The sequence below is a fragment of the Protopterus annectens genome, chromosome 1.part0 (genome assembly GCF_019279795.1).
Source record: "Protopterus annectens isolate FY-2018-M chromosome 1.part0, PAN1.0, whole genome shotgun sequence".
Lineage (NCBI taxonomy): Eukaryota > Metazoa > Chordata > Ceratodontiformes > Protopteridae > Protopterus > Protopterus annectens.
The window spans coordinates 937,581,563-937,598,369 of NC_056725.1; the positions used below are offsets into that span (position 1 = coordinate 937,581,563).

General features: G+C 41.6%; 1 protein-coding gene across 17 annotated transcripts in view; it reads right to left on the reverse strand.

Annotated features, from left to right (window-relative positions):
- The window catches only part of PTPRK (protein tyrosine phosphatase receptor type K), a 3,469,591-nt gene that overhangs the window by 2,495,834 nt on the left and 956,950 nt on the right, over positions 1–16,807 (reverse strand). The gene's annotated exons all lie outside the window — the stretch shown is intronic.

Genomic DNA, 16,807 nt, shown 5'->3' on the forward strand with positions numbered 1-16,807 from the left:
GAAACAGTGTGTATGGTAAAACAAGTCCTGCTGACTTGTAAAGCTGTGCTCAACCACAAACCAAGTAGTATGAACAATAATGTAGACCACAGCACCACAACAAACCAATAAAAAGCAGATGGCAAAGAGCAGCGTAAAATCCAAACAGACTTTTATTCAAACACAGGTGAGCGCTTCCGCGATAAAATCGCTTCTTCAGACCATGAGCGCGAAAGTGCTCACCTGTGTTCAAATAAAAGTCTATTTGGATTTTACGCTGCTCTTTGCCATCTGCTTTTTATTGGTTTGTTGTGGTGCTGTGTTCTACATTTTTGTTCATACTAAAACAGTGTACAGATATAATACCATTATTTAGAAATGTGAACATGTGAACAATTTCTTTTACATAATGACATTGTATAACAGCAAAGATTCACTTGTGTAGATTACTGGTTTACCAAAGGCTGGCATAAAATAAAACTTCTTTAATATGCACTACTAAAATCAACCTCATTTAGAAATTTCCTTCATTTTCTAAGGAAGTAAACAGATGGAAGGTCTGCAGACTTGCATAATGTGGCATGAGGTAATAAGCTACAGTTTAATTATCCAATGTTTCCTCTGATGTACCAGAGATGAAGGCTAGCTCCACCAAACAATTCATACCCTGAGAGGGTGTTCTTTTGACAGGAGCACAGAAGTACACCTGGAAGGGAAACCTGAAGCTACATACCACTAAAACAGGAAGAATATTGTCATAAGCTTAAGGGGAAATGGCTGCACCTTTCCATTCTAGGTTCTGTTTAGAATGAAGGATAAGTTTTACTTCTGGGAAAGTCCAAGGGGGAGAGACCTTAATGTCAAATTTTTGATGAAACTTGGTGCCCAAAAACTAACAGTTGAGGCTAAACGTGGTTGTAATGCAGTTTTCTCCTCTGATGACAACTAGTATGAGACCTTTGTAACACTACAAAGACCTATTCCGTGCACCAGGAGTAACAACTCGCCCTACCCTACTAATTCAACAGTCTTGTTGTCCTACTGAATTACAAAGGGGCTCTAAAACAGATGGTCTTCTAGAAGTATGAGGGCGGAGTATGGCTCTCAGTTTAGAATGTTGTTTTTTTATTCACCAGAACTCCAAGAACCTGATATTTTAACTTACCAAGGTAAACTCCACAAATCTGAAAAAAAAAGACACCAATTGTTAGGTCGACCATTGTCAGCCAAGAAGAAAAAGGGGAGAGAAAAAGGAACGTCTTCTTTGAGAACAGTTAGAAAATATTCACCAAGGCTGATAAAATCTAGGATGAAAAGCAGGGGGAGACATCAAGAGAGACTTTGTCGACTCTGCAATGAATGGCAATGGACAGAACACTATACAACTTTCACATGTGTAACTATGAAGGTGCATGCTTCTTGCATGTGCATTCTCCAAAGAAGCTTGTCAACAGTCTGAGAAATGAATCAATATGAAATTAATGAGGACTTCCAAGATGGCAGCATATTGAGCAACAGGTTGATCAGAGCTCTCCAAGTGTGAAAAAGTACAGTTTTGTACCTACCATAAATGTAGATGTTCGAAGATCCACATTGCTGCAGTCCTTACACTTGGGTAGTCCGCTGTCCTCGTCGGCCCGAATATCAAAGTATAAGGCTGACGTCGGTCAAGGCGCATTTGACTGACATCAGGACGTCAGGGTACAAATGCATGACTCATATCCTCAGTCTTTTCTTGCCCCAGATGTCAGAAGACCCTAAAAATAAAGGTCAAAACCAAAAGACAGCAAACAAACAACCAACCACCCTTGCACTAATTATATGTACAATATATACAATATACACAATATTTACAACCCCACCCACACAACCACCTCTAACTACAGAGGAAGGAGAGAGGGAAATTGGACTGCAGCAATGTGGATCTTGAACATCTACATTTATGGTAGGTACAAAACTGTACTATGTTCTTCATCTCACATTGCTGCAGTCCTGTAGAATCCCAAAGCAGAGGTAAGGATGGCCAAACTACAAGGAAGCAGGAGCTGCCAAAATGCCCTGCAAAACAGCAGTGGCAAAACCAGCCCTGGATTTAGAGTAAAGTGGTAGGTGATAATGCCTAGAGAAAGTATGCACTGAACTCCAAGTAGCTGCCTCCAAAATATCCTTGGTTGCCACTCCCTCAAAAGGCTGTCGAAGTGGAAGTAGCCCTAGTGGAATGAGGCCTAATCCCAGCTGGAATCTCCTTGCCATGATGGGAATAACAGAAAGCAATGCAAAACCCAATCCACTTAGAAATAGTTTGTTTTGACACAGGCTTGCCCTGAAAACTCAAAGCAAAAGAAACAAACAACTGCTGAGACTGCCTGAACCCTTTAGTTCTGTCCAAATAATATCGCAACTGCCTGTGTACATCTAAAGTGTGCAAAATCTTTTCCCCTTTATTTTGGGGATTTGCATAAAAAGTAGGCAAATGAATAGTTTGGTTTAAAGCCACACTAGAAACCACTTTAGGCATAAAGGAAGGATTAGTAGCGTAAAGATACCCTATCCTTATGGAAAATCAAGAAAGGCTCAACCGCCATAAGGGCCTGTAATTCAGAAACCCTTCTTGCAGAGGTAATGGCCAACAAAAAGGCAGTCTTCCATGATAAATATTTCAACTCGGTAGTAGCTGCAGGCTCAAAAGGTTGTAGAGTGAGTTTCTCCAACACAAAATTGAGATCCCAAGCAGGAGTAGGAGCTCTATTGGGGGTCTTATATTCTTTGCCCCTCTAAGAAATTGCTTGAACAAAGGATGAGAAAACAATGGAGGGTCACATTCATAGTGAGCTGAAATTGCTGCAGCATGAACCTTAATAGAAGAGAAGGACAAACCTCTGTCCAGTAACTCAGTAAGATATTGAAGAGCCACACTTAAATTAGGCTCAGAAACATCAAAATCCTTTGCTGCACTCCAAAATAAAAATCTCTTCCATTTATCTACACTTTCCTTGTACTAGGCCTTCTAGCTTCCAAAATCACATTCAAAACTTGTTGTGGAAGTTGAGACCCTCTATGGTTCAAAACAGAATATGCCAGGCTGTTAGGTGAAGAGAGTGAAGTTTGACATTGAGCAAATGACTGTCCTCCTGTGACAACAGGTGTGGAATCGAAGGCAAAGGCCATGGAGGCTTCGGTACCAGACTTCTCAGTAATGGGTACCAGTGCTGTCGAGGCCAATCTGGAGCTATTAAAATCATCCTTGGCTTGTCCTGTCTGACCTTTAGAAGTACCTTTGGGAGGAGAGGCAGAGGTGGAAAGGCATACACATGAAGATTGCTCCAATTGAAAGAAAGAGCATCCACTTTCCAAGCTGTGGGATGAAACCGCAAAACTTTGGCAGCTGATGGTTTAGTGGAGAAGCGAACAGATCTATGTCTGGAGTTCCCCATGACACTGTCAATTTCTGAAATACATGAGGATCCAATTTCCACTCGTGGGGATCCATAATTGTCTGCTCAACACATCTGCTAAGGAGTTCTGTGCTCCTGGCAGAAACCTTGCCTGAAGATTGAGCTGTAAACTGAGAGCAGTCTCCCACAAAATCATTGCTTGCCTGCATAGAGGATAAGAATGTGTTCCCCTTGCTTGTTGATGTACCACATGACAGTTGTGTTGTCTGTTAGAATCAACACCTGCCCTGGAAGAAGTAAATCCTTGAAAGCTATTAATGCAAACTGGACTGCTAACATCTCCTTCAGGTTGATATGTAGATGTTGTAGTCTGGCAGGCCACTTGTCTTGTATCCACTTTCCATTTAGATGAGCTCCCCAAGCTTTGTCTGAGGCATCTGTCGTTAAAATCTGACTCGCCTCTGGCGGGTCACAGAGAGTCCCTTGTTTAGGTGACATTCCTGAGCCCACCACAAAAATTCCTTTTGAATGCAAGGTATTATTTGAATGACAGTGTCCAGATCCTGGCAGTGCTGTGTCCATACATTTTTGAGATACCATTGCAGCTTCCTCATATGCAGTTTGGCATTGGGAAGCACCAGAATACAAGATGCCATGAACCCTAAGGCTTGAAGGACTGTCCTTGCAGTCAGCCGGACTGATGAGATAGTTGATGGAAGTAAAGGGAAAGATTCTTTTGTTTGTCCGGGGTCAAAAGGCCATCTGGGATGCTGTATTCAGTCTTACACCCAGAAAGCACATGTCCTGAGAGGGTACTAGACTGGACTTTATTTCGTTCACAGAATACCCCAGGCATCTTAGCACTGCTATCACATATTCCAAATGATGAAGAAGCTCTTCCCTTCCTTGAGCCAGAATCAGGCAGTCGTCCAAATAAGGATAGATCTGTATTCCTTTTAGCCTGAAGAAAGCTATCACTGGAGCCAGAACTTTCGTGAACACTCTGGTAGATAAGCCAAAGGGCAATGCAGAGAACTGATAGTGAGAAGTCCCAGCAAAGCGCAGATACTTCCTGCAACTTAGTCTGATAGGAACATGAAGGTAAGCCTCCTTGAGATCCAAAGTTACCATCCAATGATCTTTGCCCAGCAGAGGTAAAAGCTGTTGTAACGTCAACATTTTGAACTTGGGAATGTCCAGATAAGTGTTGAGGATAGATCAATCCAAAATTGGTCTCCACGTGTTCCCCTTCTTTGGTACTAGGAACAGGCGAGAATAAAATCCTAGGCCCACTTCTGGCATAGGGACCGGCTGTATGGCCCCTAGTTGAAGTAACAGAGAAATTTGCTTGTGAGCCTCTATTCTTTGTTGAGGAGGAACGTCTGGCATGCCACTGAAAGGAGGCAAGGTATGGAAATAAAACCTGTAACCGTGGTGTATGATATCCAATACCCATCTGTCTTGGGTAATTAAACTCCAATTTTCTTTGAAAGTGCCAACCTTCCTCCCAAAGGTGCTGCCAGGCAGAAGGCTCTGGCAGCTGAAAAGGTCATTGGGTCTGTTCTGAAAGGACTGACCCCTGCCCTCACCTGAAGACTGTGCAGGAGAACTCCCTGTTCTAGGCCTGAAAGAGCCCTGAGCTCTGCCCCTACCACGTCTAGATCTACCCCTAGACTGGGAATCATAAGAAGGATCGTCCACCCCTTAGTAGGCCAATTTCTACTAAACTTTGGAGGCTGAACCTGCAAAAAATCTTTAACAGTCTGCATAGACTTAGCCTTGTCTTCCATTTTCTTTAAAACTGCCTCAACAGGAGAACCAAACAACACATCAGATTGTAAAGGAGCATCTAAAATCCTTGTTTTAACATGGTCAGATAAATTTTGATCCCTCAGCCAGGCGTGCCTGCGAAGAACTGACAGTGGCAGCCACCTAGACGAGGCCTGTACAGCATCAAAACCACATTGCAAAGAATGCTTACCCACCTGTTCAGAAACCTGTACTAAATCTTGTAACTCTTTACAATCAATACCTTCCACCAGAGCATCAACCTTAGACTTCAACTGTGAAAGGAGATAGTTTTGGTATTTTAACATGTGAAACTGGCAATTCAAAGCCCTCATAGCTAGAGTGGAAGAAGTATAAACTTTCTTTCCCCATCTATCCAAGGCCCTGGCTTCTTTATCTGCAGGAACCGGATTCTTGACAACAGAAGCCTTAACACCTTTAGGCCCCTGGCTAACAGTTTCTGGGTCTGCCCTAGGACTCTTAAAAGATACTTATGAACTTCAGGCACCCTGTAATACCTATCCGGTTTAACAGGAGCAGGAGGCAAAGAATCAGGATTAAGAGAAGCCTCTGTAAAACATCTTCCACTACATCCAAAACAGGAGGTATAGCCAAAGGCCTATGCTGGGGTAAAACAAAATTCCCTAAGCCTTTTCCTGGAATCAGAGAAGTCCTGACCTTCCCACTTAAAATGCTCCCTCATAGAATGAAGAGTTTCTGAAAAAGAAAAATCCTCAGGAGGAGAAGCAGAAGGAGTAGAATCATCCACATCAGAATCAGAATAAGGAGAGTACTCCTGCAAGTCTTCAGCCGAAGACTCTGAAACATCCAAAGCCTGCTCAAAACTCCCTAGCTCAGGCTCCACCCTAGGTCTCTTATCAGGAGGGGGCAAAGAACCCCTAATCAAAGTAATCAAATCTTCTGCCATTTTAAGCATATGCTTCTTGGGCACAGTTCCAGAAGAACTAGGGGTGACACCAACTGAAGCTAAACCTGGCCTGCCTCTAGGAGAAGCCTTGGAAACAGAAGGAGAGGGCCTAACCACCCTAGGCAGGGAGGGGAGTATAGTAACCTGAGAAGCCCCATCACCCTGACCTGCCTCCTGAGAGGCCACATCCTGCAATAACAAGGTCTCTCCCTGGGATCCCAAAGAAACCTCCGGTGGAACCACCGGCTCCACCGACACCTCTAAAGAACTTCTTCTAGCCTAGGCTTCACTGCTTTGTCCTGCGCCTTCTGAAAAAGCGGCGCCGGAGCATCCGGCGGCATTTTATAATTGCACCGCTTCGAAGACTAACCTGGCACAATCTAATCTCCTCTTTATAGTGCCATTGAATCTAGCACAAGCGACACCCAACAACGTCGTGCTCAGGCCATAATCAAGGAATACACAAAGTATGATAGTCTCTATGCGGTATCTGTTTCCCACAAGAAATACAATTATTCACTTTTCTGACATCCGGTAAACCACTGAGGCAAGAAAAACTAAAATATTCTAGCGGGTACTTAGCCAACTTTGACTCGGTCTGAAACTCGAAATCGAAAAATTTCAGACCAAAACGGCACTTGCAATACTGCTTCTGCATCGGACCATGCGGCAAAAGACTGAGGATATGGCGTCGGTCATGCGCATTTGTACCCTGGCGTCCTGATGTCAGTCAAATGCTTTGATATCCCGACCGGAGACAGCGGACTACCCAAGTGTAAGGACTGCAGCAATGTGAGATGAAGAACATCTGAGAAATTGTTATAAAAGCCTGTAAAGTTATCAATTTTGGTAAATTCAGTTACTGACTAGTAATTGCACTGTGAATGCCAGCAAGAAAGAAATTTGGAGGACATAAGAGAATCAGCCAGAAAATGTGAAGAAATAGTGCTGCCAAGGAAGAATCTTGTAGCTGTTCTTCAAAATGCACTTCAAGTTTTAGCTGTAGGAGCTTTGCTCCAAGTTCTAGGAGGCAGATAACTGCATCACTGGAGACAGAGGTTGGACTGGCAGTCACAGTACTGGAGAAGCGAGGCAGGAGGAGTGAAAGGATGTGACCTTGTTGTCTATTCCAGCTACATACCACTGAAACAGGAAGAATATTCTCATGAGCTTAAGGGGTGAAGGGAAGGGCTGTATGGAGGAAATGCCCCCTGCAGAAATGAGGGGATGCCCTCCACTGTCAGACTGTTGCATGCCCCCCCATTACTGCCAGAAGCATGCATTAATTGGGGACCAGGTATACTTAGAGAAAATCTCAAACCATCCCTAATGGGTGTCAATGATGACTGCTTCCTGCTGACATTCATGCTAGTGATAGGGAACTCAGGTTATGGAAAAGACTGATGACTGACAGGAGAGAAATTTTCAGCTATGATACAGTAGATGGCTTCCTGTAATTGAGGAGAAAAATAAATCAGACACACTCAGAAGTGTTTAAAATAAGTGGGACATGGCAGGAATATATAAAATCCAATTATAAAAGTATGAAAAAAAAAATAGAAGCATTAAGTAGCTACTCACTTGAGCCAACATAACTGCAGAAATCGAGATGATTAAATTAATGAAAGATTTGCTGAATATAAGGATTATCAAGACAGTTGAGAGAGAGTTAAGAAGACAATGCACAGGAAAAAACTTTTTTTTTTTGCTTTAACAGAAAAGCTGAAAGAAATATCCTATATGAAGTTTATGAAAGTACTGATGAACAACTATACTTCTGTTCCGCAGCAGAACTGTTAAGTTAAAAGGCAGATAGTGTGTATGCTTTAAACCTAGTCATGAGAAACTGCCAAGACCTATATTAATAAAGATGCAATCATACCAGCAAATAACAGCTACTAAGGACAAAACTGTGGAAGGGAAAAGTATTAAAAACTGGAGACAGCAGAGTATGAAAATGATTATTTGATGCAGACCAGGTGGAAGATGAGGTTTGTCCTGAAATTAGAGAAGACCGAGAGGCAGGTGTGGGATTCAAGTTGCTAAATCCACCTGTCTTCACAATTTTTTCCCTGAAGTATCAAAAAATGTATGGGAATGGAGGAGCTAGGGAGGGGGAAAACACAAGTTAGCCAAAAAGATGAAGAAGGTTTCTGCATCTCATTCTTCTGACAATACAAAATTCATAAGAGACTTTGCCATTGAAAACTTTCCCATTGTTCCAAAGGTAAATGCATCAACAACAGAAAAAATATCCCTCAAGAGCTGACTAGAATAATTAAAAGTACATTTGAGTCAAACCATAAACTGGTACTGGAAGATTGAGATAAGAAACACCAGCAACAATGTGGACTACAGAAAATAAATGGGAGAACCGCAAAGCATAAATCTTATTAGATACAGGATAAGACATACGAAATTAGGTTTTGTAAGAAGTGGCTGAAAAAGACTTTTGACTGTGTTAAACTGGTGGGTGAACTGTGAAGTGCAAACTGCCCCTTTAAGTCAATAATGCTTATGATTACACTGAAAGAACTAAAGAAAGTTAAACAGATTTTGTTCTCATTAACATCTGTACAAAGAAATTAATGATGAAATTGCATGTTATATTGTAAAGCAGTTTTGTAGTAAGTCTCTCCTCATTTTCTGGGTCTGTCTACCCCTCCTCAATGCCCCCAGACTTTCTCCATAAGGGCTGGGACCACTAAGGAGATTAAGGTGTACTCTAACAACTGCAAACTGCTGCCACGTGGGGCTTTGTATTTAATCTCTGCTGCTGCATAGTTCCAGCATCACTCTTGAGGATGGGATGTACAATGTGTGCCAGTGCTGAATTGCCCTCGAATTCCACAAAGGGCTGATGTCAGACCACCCCGGTTTGTCCTCAGTAGTCCATCCATCCACAACTCTTTTTCCCACATGGGGCCGTGGGTGTCACTTCAACAGTGACAATCATCTACAGCCAGGGTTTACACTGTCAGTTGGCTAGATATGCCATGGTAGCACTTCCATGCCACACACTCACACTGAAGGCCAATTTAGTGTGTCCAATCCACCTACTGCATTTCTTTTGAATGTTGGAAATTGCAGCCAGAGGAACCCCACACAAACACAAGGAAGGCATGCAGACTCTAAACAGAAGGCACCCCTATGTAGTAATATTCCCCGTCTCTACCATGAAAATCATACTGCTTTATATGCCACAGACATGCACCCTCCCATCCCTGGATGGGCACATTCATCCTCTCCTGTCAGTGCCTCAGACATCTGACCTACTAATCATAACTGGGTTGTTTGGGCTTTTTCCCTCTATGCCATTGTGCTGGTGCACCTCATTGACAATATTAAGTGGGCTTCAATACAGGCTGACCAGGTCCTGTGGGCCTGGAGGTCCTAAAAGAATGCTACTCAAGCCAGATCTGAAGCATATGAAGTAATTGCCTGGATGAGGACCTCTCGCACACAGGGGACTCCCCAATCTGAACTGATCTCTTCTATCCAGCAGTGTAGTTCCTTCACTACAAATTGTAGGATTTGAATCAAGTAGTCCAGAGATATTCTGCACAGTGGCACCACATTGATAATGCGGTACCACTGTGTTTTACTCATATGAAGTTTTACATGGGGGACCAATAAAATGGTGGAGACGGTGAAGCCAGGAGAAATTCTCCTGTCACAGCCAACTTCTGTTTTGTCAGGTTTAGAAAATACTCTTGAGTAGCTGTCCACTTTTTCCTGTGGGATGAAGGGTCTTACCCACAACAACACTTGTATTTGTTGCTAGAGATAAGAAAGGTAGCGATAGGAGACTCTCAGAACCACAAAAATCATGCAATGTTAATTTAAAAAAAAAAAGGAACCCTCATTGGGATAATTCTGTCCGAACACAAGCTGGATCCATTCAAAAGCAAAGGATTATCCTTGATGCTGAACAATGAGGAGTCTGCATATCCATATTGTGCCAAGAAAGCTCTGAAGATGGCGTGGGCATATGTCTTCTTTTGTATTACCATGTTGGATATTCTCCATGGTGGATACTGCACTGCGGGACATATCCTGAGATTTCTAAGATTCACCAGACAGACCTGACTCTCCCCGAGCCAAGGACTACAACGACAGTGATCTAAATGAAGAACATCTATATATTAAGAACATGAGGATGTCCAAATGAAGTGCTTTCAGCCCAGCTACAGGGGAAAAGTGCTCAGCACTGAAAATCAGGACAGATTCACTCTGCAGCACAGATCTCTACCTTATCTGCCATCAAAACATATGCATGTAAAAAGGCCTCCTCATTACCATGCCACATGCAGGCAGTCAAGTACAAAAGGTAGCAATGCTCCGGTTAAGGTAATAACAACTTATGTCTGCACCACAGCACATGCTGCATTCAACAGCATTTTTCACCCAATCAGCCAACACTTCTCGTTTCTATTTGTATTTAAAACAATGCTTAGAACTTGTATTTGCCCTATGCTGATGCCAATGAACTCTGAACTTTAACCTCAGTGACATCAGTACATGGAAAGTATGTAATTCATCTGGTGACACTAATGGGCGCAACAAGCATGTGTAGGGTCACGTACATTAAAGTCTATGGAAACACCTCATGCTATCCCGAAGATGACATCACTAAAGGATATATTTTATTAAACCATGGCCAAAATAAATATAAGGTCTAAAAATGTAATGACTGGGTAGCATGGTGGTTGTGGCACTTAACTCTATACAGGTCATCAAATCACTTCAGAACACAGCAGTCATCATTTTCTCTAAATGAAGGCTGTGGAAAGCTGTACAAAAACTGTACTTGCTTTTCCAATTCAATGCAGCGCATAAATAAAATGTGAATATCTACAGCAGAGGTGTAAATTGAGCATTTGCATCTTTTTCAAATCAAAAATGCAGTAGTTCCTCAGAAAGTAAAACCATCTCATACAGAGACCAGTAGTTTGATTCCCGTTTAAAACAATGTTACATTATTTGGGATTTGAATTTTTCTTCTAGTTTGTTTCAGGAAAGTTATTTAGACTTAAAATCTGACCCAGCACTGGATGTGAAATGCCAGTTATGCAGCCCCCCCCCCAAAAAAAAAGAATGCACAAACTAAATACGTTGTCCGGGGCTTCTTAAAGTTAATGGGACTCTTCATTTTATGCTCAGAGCTCAGTGGCCTAAGGTTTTTTAGTTAGAGATTCTGCTCATCTCTGTAAGTGTTCTATAAACTGCTTTTGAGACATCAGTCAGCCTAACTTTAACCTGAAGAGTGCTCACATGTATATCTGTAACTCAGTCAACTGAGTGTTAGAACTAGCTAGCTAGTGGTATTTTTCCTGGTCTCAATTTTGTGTTCAAAAATTTCTATTCTACATTTTAGCAGAAGTACACACTAGACTACATTTAATTTGTAAACTACACTGTGCATTTTCCAATGAAGATTTCATTAATTTCAAAAAGCTTGTGGCTATCTGGCTGTTAACTTCTGCAAGTGTAAATGCAGTGTAGATTTAAACTACTGGAATCTGTCTTTTCAAAGTGGAAAACACTGCTTATATACAGCCATCATAACTGAAGAGTAACGTTGGCTCATTTTAAGAATACACAATAAATTGGTTTGCTGGATTGGCCTGGTTGATGGCAGCATGTTACTACAAAGACAGGGACTAACGGTGGAGGTGTCTCCATTTACATTAAAAATAAATAAACCTCAAGGCTGGTCAATCAGGACAATGCACTTGAGCTACTCCATGTTCAAATCACCATAAGTAAAATCCTATACCACTTCCTTGCAAGCTACAGGTTCCCCTATCTCTGACCTAGGAAACCCAAACCATGTATTCAAACTTATTTGAAACACTCACCATCCAACCCAATACCATATTCATGGGTGACTTTAATTACCCACTATTAACTGGAAATCCTATATGACACCAAACATACAGGCACAGAGATTCCTGGATTTTGTAAACACAAACTGCTGGACCAGACTGTCAATACACCAACCAGGGGTGCAACCATACTGGATCTGGTCCTCACTAATATAGGAGAGTGCTGCACACCCCTAGTGTAAAGTCTTCTCTGGTAAGGTCAGACCGCAAAATGGTCTCCTTTGAAGTAAAAAAAAAAATTGGACCCCCAGCTAACCCTGGAATATTCAGAAACTATTCTAAGGCTAAATTCCTGCTATTATGTAACAACCTGGCAAAATCTGAAGTCCCCATAAACCCTGAGAAAACTGCCGCCTATGCAACAATGTTCACAAAAACCTTATACAAGCATGTTAACAGCTGCACAGAGGCAGCTACACCCACCAGGAAGAAGCACAGAACTAAGTAAAAAAACAAGCCACCTAGGTGGAATCATAAAATCAATAGGCTGCATAACAGAAGGAAGAAAATCATGGCAAAAATTAGGAGATGCAGCATTCAGCAACTCAGAGGACAAATGAAGTCTACCAAAGACAAATCTGAGGTAAATCTGACCTCCTGGGCCAAGGACAACCACAAGGCATTCTTTAGCTCTCTCTGCAACCCCAAAGGGAATACATAATTGTATGCAGAGCTCATTGTACATGCAGCCACCTACACTGAGGAAGAAGACATAGCAAAGCTACTGGCTGACAAATTCAGCTCCAACTTTACCCTTCTTTCCCTGTGGACCTTCCCTCAGGAAATACCAGCAAATATAACTCACCCTGCTATCACTAGGGAACAGATCCTTAACGCTGCCTCTAAGGCCAAGAACAATGCATCAATGGGCCCAAACAACATTCCAAGATGCCTTCTAAACAGCATAAAACATGACTTATCAGGTACTCTTGAATTTATACTTAACTGTGGCCTCCAAACAGGCTTTGTGCCTCGTGGATGAAGAACAGCAACAATCATTCCTCTGCAAAAAAGTGTGCCATCTAGAGAACCTGGAAATTACAGACCCAATATGTCTCTCTAGCCTTATATGCAAAGCCATGGAAAGAATTATCATGGTAATGATCAATAATCGTATAGTAAACCTCCAGACACTGGACCCAACCACGTGTGGTTTCACCAAGGGCAGATCATGCCTACTCAGACTGGTGGACTTCTTTGAGAAGGTCACCAAAGCAATGGATGAGGGCAAAATGGTTCACATCATCTACCTTGACCTGGCAAAGGCATTTGACACAAAACACCCACTCAGGTATTTTTGACAAACTGAAGAGGTTAGGTACAAATCCTTGTCACCTGGTGGATAGCCAACTGCATCACAGACAGGATCCAGCAAGTTAAAATTAGGGAGTTCACCTCTACTAAGAGGCCAGTCACAAGTGCAGTCCCTCAGGGATCAGTCTTTGGACCACTTCTTTTTGGCACTTACTTCTCTGAAGTCAAGGACAATGTCGACGGTCTCTGGCTGACTAAATCTGCAGATGATTGCAAACTATGAACTGTCATTTAATCCCCACACTGACACAAATGTTCTCCAAGAAGGGACAACACTGACAAAACTGGTGCTAGAGCCATGGACTAAAACTAAATGCCAAGAAATGCATAACAGTATCCTTTGGGAAGTCATCCATCCCTGGTAACTATCATATTGACAACACACCCCTTAGAACTGACCCAGTAGTTAGGGACTTGGGGACACACAGACAGTAATCTAGCCTTTGACCATCATGTGTCTACAGTAGTGTGGAAATCATTCTATGTTGCGCAACTTATAAACAAAGGTATGTTATTTAGGTCTAAGGAAGCCATTCTTCCACTGAATTCAGCACTCACAAGTATCAAGTACAATACCTCCTTTGATATGTACCTAACTAGGCATACCCAACAACTTGAATGTCCAAGAGCTTCCTCACTAAAGAATATAGGGCATGAGTAAAATGTCTTATGTAGACCGCCTCAAGGCCCTTATCCCTGTATTCGATCTCCTACAGGCTGTTAAGGGGATATCTATGCCTGGCATACAGAGCACTGTCAGACCCCACTCTGATGGATTTGCTGCATATCAGCAAAACAAACAGCACCAGAATTACCTGTTCCAAAGACAAAATTTGCCTGTGATATAAACAGGGCCTGTTAGAGAGACCCAGTCTCTGGAATAGGCTCCCCATCCATGTGAAAAGGAGTTTCTTCCTAACCCAATTCAACTGCAACGTGGACAACTGAATGGGGATCAGGAAATTCATCCCTGGCTTGGCAACTGTCTCTCTAATGGACACAGGTAACCTGTAAATGGTTCATCTTCCAGGCATCTTCTTTTAAATTTTTCATCTCCAAAGCCCCTGCTAACACTTATCAAGGGTACCAGAACTTGTCAAGAGATTTGGGATGTATGCTTGGCTTAAAAAGGCCCTTGTGGTTATTTTCATAGATGTTTACTAGGCTATGAAGCATAACGGAAAAATGAGTTGCAATACAGTTATTAATGGCCCCTCTTGGAAATCACTGTCTGTGTGACTGCAGCAGTTTAGCCACGATACAATCACCAAGACTGCAGCAGTTTAGCCATGCTACAATGAACAAGACAGGACTGTATGACATTGGACTGAGAGAGAGAAAAAACATGAACCCCTGGAATGTCATACCTATAACTCACTTCTGTACACTGAAGAACCTAGTTGTGTGTGGCTGGCATTGTTTATAGCCCAAGGAAGCAGTGTGCATTCACTACAGTCTCCAAGGCCAGCTGCCTTATGTTTACTCAAGTCAGTGGCGAGGACAAAAAACCTACAGCTCCTGGCCTGCCATATTATTTTCTAGTAGTAGACTTAAATCCCACACCCTCACATGGAGATGTCAGAAAAGGGAAACGGAAGGCCGCATTATCCCTGACAGTTCATAATGACACCTCTCAGTTTTGTTACAAACACTAACACTAAGGGAAAAGGTAAAATGTCTCTTTACACTACACCTTCCATGACACTGATGTTAACTTATTATCAAGCAGCAGAGTAGACTAGAACAAGACATTGTGCAAGCTGTGCATGTCAGAACAGCCAACTTAGAAAAAACATGGGAGTTGTGAGATATCTACAAGTTAACCTGAACTAATCTGGGCATGCAACAGGCGCTGATGAGCTCTGTCGACCACTATTTTGAAGAGTTCTTGCACATATGGTTGGACATTTTTCAATGGATAGTACTATTTAAATTGACTGTGGGGATTCAGCACAATCACAATTGTGAGGCAGTCCAGGCAGGATCATTCATTTGCAAGAAGTTGCCTAGTCTGACAGAGCAGCATAAAACCACTCCGAATAACGTCCTAAAGAAAAAAATTCTCTAGAAACTGCAACAAGTCAGTGCTCCTGTATTGAAACAACTGCATAAAGGACCTTCTACCAACACTAGAAAAATCACATTGTAATAGCATGTAAACTGCAACTTTAACCTCTCGCTTGCTTCCAAAAGGGAAGTATGGAAGGAAAACCATTTCTGTCATTCCTAAGTCAAGTGGACTGACAGATGGAAAGCACACAGACGAGTTCCCTTATAACAGATCAATTGTGCACCAAGTGTCCTTAGGCTAGTGACTTCTGAAACATTTCAGTATATGCATGCAATCTTTAATCCAGATACAGGGGACTCCAGACAACTACACTGGGGTAAGGAACGTCTAAGGATTGTGACATTGTAAACAAAGTTCTGAATAACGGGAACATGTCTCAACAAGCTGGACCAGTTCAGAAGTTCTCAGGAATTAATACCCACAAATTTAGCAAGAAAGGTTTGCAATCAGAGGATTCTATTAGAGGTATGCAATTTATCTACACTGCAAAGCACAGAAACAACTGCATTCAGAACCAAGAATACATATAGTACAAGGTGACTACTTTGTAAGAAAACAGTTGTCAGCATTTTATATATGTTATAAATGTTTTGTTCATTTTTCTGGGAAAGTTGGGTCTGCACAAGATTGTTTTGGTATTTTAGACAGAAATAAACAAACTGCATACAAATTAAATAAAAATAATCCGTCTTAATTATTACACTGCAACATGTAAAACTTATTTACAGAATATTCCATACCCAGGAAGCCCTAAAATATTAAAAAATAAACAAACTTAAAGATACTAGTGTTTTCAGACTAACACACTCCATGGTATGGTGCGGCAACAAGAGTTTTACAGCACAAAATGCAATTACTGCCTTTTAGTAGCTCAAATGCTCCAAGGTACACAGCCAAGATGCAAGTTTTTTTTCCCCTTCACTTGGAAACATTACTATAAATCAAATGTATGCATGTATAAAAAAAATGCAGGATTGCATAGTTTGCGTTTCTTATTTTTATTTTCTTATTAAGAATTAATTTTTTCTCCAAGTACTATCGAATGCTCTGTTACCAGCATTACATGCCAAGCTACAACCATGACGCATTTATTTTTCTAAACACTACAAGAAACTTGTTCTGTAATGCAAATACCTTAACAGTCTTTTTTGCACAAGTGAAAAGTCAACTGTATTGGTTTACACTGTGGATTGTCCTGCAAGATGCTATGCTTTAGTATGGAATGGCCTAATTTGAACACAAAAATTTAACAATGAATAAATTGTAACCTACTTCATCCTTTGTTTGCTCCCATTTAAATTAGGGAATGTCTGCAAGTGAACAAAGTGTTCTACTGTTTTACTTTCCCTGTATGCTTAGTTTTAAAATGCTTCTATTGTCTCTAAACTGACATGCAATAGCAGTTCTCTGAAACCGGTGCTTTCTTCTGATGTCTCTAGAGTGC